This window comes from Enhydra lutris, unplaced genomic scaffold (genome assembly GCF_002288905.1).
Source record: "Enhydra lutris kenyoni isolate GAN:26980312 unplaced genomic scaffold, ASM228890v2 scaffoldscaffold6, whole genome shotgun sequence".
NCBI classification, from domain to species: domain Eukaryota; kingdom Metazoa; phylum Chordata; class Mammalia; order Carnivora; family Mustelidae; genus Enhydra; species Enhydra lutris.
The window spans coordinates 10,583,821-10,587,289 of NW_019154090.1; the positions used below are offsets into that span (position 1 = coordinate 10,583,821).

General features: G+C 45.4%; 1 protein-coding gene across 1 annotated transcript in view; it reads right to left on the reverse strand.

The window, feature by feature from the left end:
* The window catches only part of LOC111141641 (par-6 family cell polarity regulator beta), a 15,440-nt gene that overhangs the window by 3,194 nt on the left and 8,777 nt on the right, over positions 1 to 3,469 (reverse strand). The gene's annotated exons all lie outside the window — the stretch shown is intronic.

A 3,469-nucleotide genomic window follows, 5' to 3' on the forward strand; every position in this document is an offset into this window, starting at 1 on the left:
ACCCGAGCTGAAGGCAGAGGCTTTAAACCACTGAGCCACCCAGGCGCCCCTACACACACATTTTAAACAGCATTTCAAGTGAGTTACTTAAAACATATTTTTCCTTCATTTGTTTAAGAAACTCCAGGTTGGGGACACCTGGGTGGCTCAGTGGGTTAAGCCTCTGCCTTTGGCTCAGGTCATGATCTCGGGGTCCTGGGATCAAGCCCCGCATCGGGTTCTCTGCTCAGCGGGCAGCCTGCTTCCTCCTCTCTCTCTGCCTGCCTCTCTGCCTACTTGTGATCTCTGTCTGTGTCAAATAAATAAATAAAATATTAAAAATAAATAAATAAATAAATAAATAAATAAATAAATAAATAATGGGACACTTTTGATTCCCAAGGTAAATCAAGGGAACAAACTTGTATTACAGGCAGCGGGGCAGAGGATGTAATTCAATGAAACAGACAATATGCATGAAATGATCATGTAAATTAGATGAATGTATATCTAGAATTTAGGAATTTTAGTCTCCTGCAAATAAATGTTCTCCCTCAGTTTTCTGGGGGAGTTCTTATCTTCCATTTCTCCACTTTTGAAAGAGGGTGAAGTCTAAGATTGAACTTTTTTCTTCACCGTGTGAAAAAGAAGTGTGGAGGGCCCTTTCTTGGCGGTTGTGCCACAGTCTTTCTTCCACTATAGGAATTTGTGTGGCCAAATCCCATTTGCCATGGAGCCTAGTTTTTTAAGTAAAAATGTTCTCGTTTTTAAAATGCTGACACCTAATTAAAATAACAAAACAAACACCAGTTTGAGTCAAACAACCTGCATGGATGGCGTTCCTGCTTCCACCCAGAGGATCTACCCTCTCTGATGTAAAACTAAGGGAAAACAAGGCACCTAAAACCAGATCTGCCTTCTGAAATCATACTGCTGAAGGAAAATACCTACAAACAGAACACCTCATCAGAGAATGACAGGTTAAAAAAAAAAAAAAAGGAAATGAAATTAACATCAGGCGGGAAACTTAAATAACAAAGGAGGAGAAACTAAAAATTCAGAATCTTCAAGGATAAAAATATATATCCGAAGAACAAAGGAGACAAAATCCCCCTCCCGCAAAGAACTAGCTCAAAATCCTAGTCTCAGAAACTCTGGATAATAGTACTATCACCACACTGTGACTGTACAGTCTCAGTTTATATTCTTTCCCTTGACTCTCACACTCTATTGATAAGTATTATCATCTTTACTACATAAACAGGAAATGAAGAGTACAAAGTAATGATTAAGAGTACAAAATACAAAGACTGGACCTTTATTTTCTTACTAGGCCAATACTTTACACATTCACAGAATGAGTATTAATTAAGTGTCAGGTGTGTGTCTGAGTATGGAGAACTTTTTTTCTTAGGCTGCTTCAATTCTCCAAGAGCTAGTTGCAGAGAAATGTACAAGACTAGGGGTACCTTAATTTTTGGCATTTTTCCCCCTCTGGGGATAATTCTGTCTTAATTTAAAATAAAGTATGTATACCCTGTTCTCACAGAGACAAATTTGTTTATAATTTGGCTTTGGAAATTAACTCACTGATACGAGAATCGTTTTGGCAACATTTGACCAAAAGCCTATCAACGATGGTGTCCTACTAAATGTGTTTTCTCAGAAGTATATATTTTCATTTTAAAAGAATCAATTAAGAAAACCCACATAAGATTTATAAGGAAAATTCCAGACCATACACACTGAGAGTAAAACTAAGTTGCCTACATGGGAAACCTGACCAAAAAAAAAAAAAAAAGAAAGAAAGAAAGAAAGAAAAAGAAAACAACCCCAAATCTGCATAATTTGGCATCGCATCCAGACTGTTTGAATGCTCTCTGCTAAATTCTCAAAAGCAATATGCCCCAGCACAAAGGCACCTTTGTTCTCCCATCTAGCTAATCAGTTTCCAGCCACTGGGAAAAGAAATATTTTGGCAGAAAGCCAGGGTGCAGAGTGTTAGTTTAAAGTGTAAAGGTGACTGTCCACAGGGGACCGGGAATTCACTTTCTACCTGAGTCTGTGTGTCAAAGCCCTGAACTCAGAGTAAGATGAAAAGTTCGCAAACCCGGTTCCCAGCAACCTCCGCCGCGGTAAAAACCCAGGCTTCTTCCAACAGTACGAGAGCGAGGCTTCCACAGCAATCCCTCCCTCATCCCAAGCCTGTCCCCCGGCCACTATCTCGGCTGACAGCAATCAGCAAGGATCCACTCGGAATGCCTCCGAGGAGCCAAACTGCTTGTCTCAATTCCTTCCGAGCAGAAAGCTCCCGCCCTCCGCTCCGGGAGCAGCCTCGCAGGCACTCCCTCTGAACTCTCACTCTTCAGACCGTTAATTCCGAAAAGCCTGGTTATCTCATTCCTTCACTCACAGGGAGTCGCAAGTCACAGGTTCAGAGCAGGAGGTGAGGGTGCACCAGGAGTGAGTGGCAGGCACAGATCCACGAAGTAAAAGCCTACAGTGTTAGAGCCCATCTGGAGAAATCCGACCAAAACCGAAAAACCAAACCCTCATATAACCCCCTTCATCATCCCTGTACAGTAGCGAAACAGTAACAGTTCATGGTAGGGTCATCGAGGAAGTTCAAGATTAGGACCCATTTGAAATTCTGAGAGAAGACAGGGAAGAATGAAGTTATTTTTGAAATCATCCTGTTCCAGGGCTGACCACCTTTTGCCCCGAAGAGCCGTAGGGTGAGCACTCCGGGTTCGCGGGTCACCCAGTCGCTGCCGCAAGAGCCAATGGGCCGGACATAAAGAACGAGAATGGCTGCGTTCCAAGAAAACTTTATTTACAAAAACAGCCAGCAAGCCGTGTTTGCAAACCCCTGTTCTAATCCAAAATGGTTAAAAAAGAACTAAATCTGGCAACTTTAAAAGGATTAAACATCACCTAAAGCAATATTCAAAGCATGCAAATCCCTTCATTTCCTAATATAAGGAATCCTAATCACCAAACATTCCAGAAGCACCGCAACCTGGCCAGGCAACCTGGCCAGGCCTCGTGTCCCGGCCGCAGATTCAGTGAACCAGGGATGAGTGGGGGGCTTGCTCTCGCGGAGCTTACAGTCTGCAGGAGGAGACGGCAATTACCACCTGCAATCTAATTATTTCAAAGGGGCCAAGGGCCTCGGTGTAGACAGACGGCGCCGTAGGCACCCAACCTGCGTGCAGGGCGCTGCCTGGCTTCTCCCGGGGACGTGAGGTTTGCGCTGAGGCTGGAAAAGCAGCCAGCAGCTAATCAGGTAGAAGGCAGGGAGGAATGCGGCCGAAGCAGGGTCCGGCAAATATGGAGGAGAGCAGGACGGGGTAGAAACCCAACAGGGAGAGAGGGAGGGGAAGAAGGAGGAGCCAAGGGCCCGTGCGGGGGGGGGGGGGGGGGGGGGGGGGGGGGGGGGGGGGGGGGGGGGGGGGGGGGGGGGGGGGGGGGGGGGGGGGGGGGGGGGGGG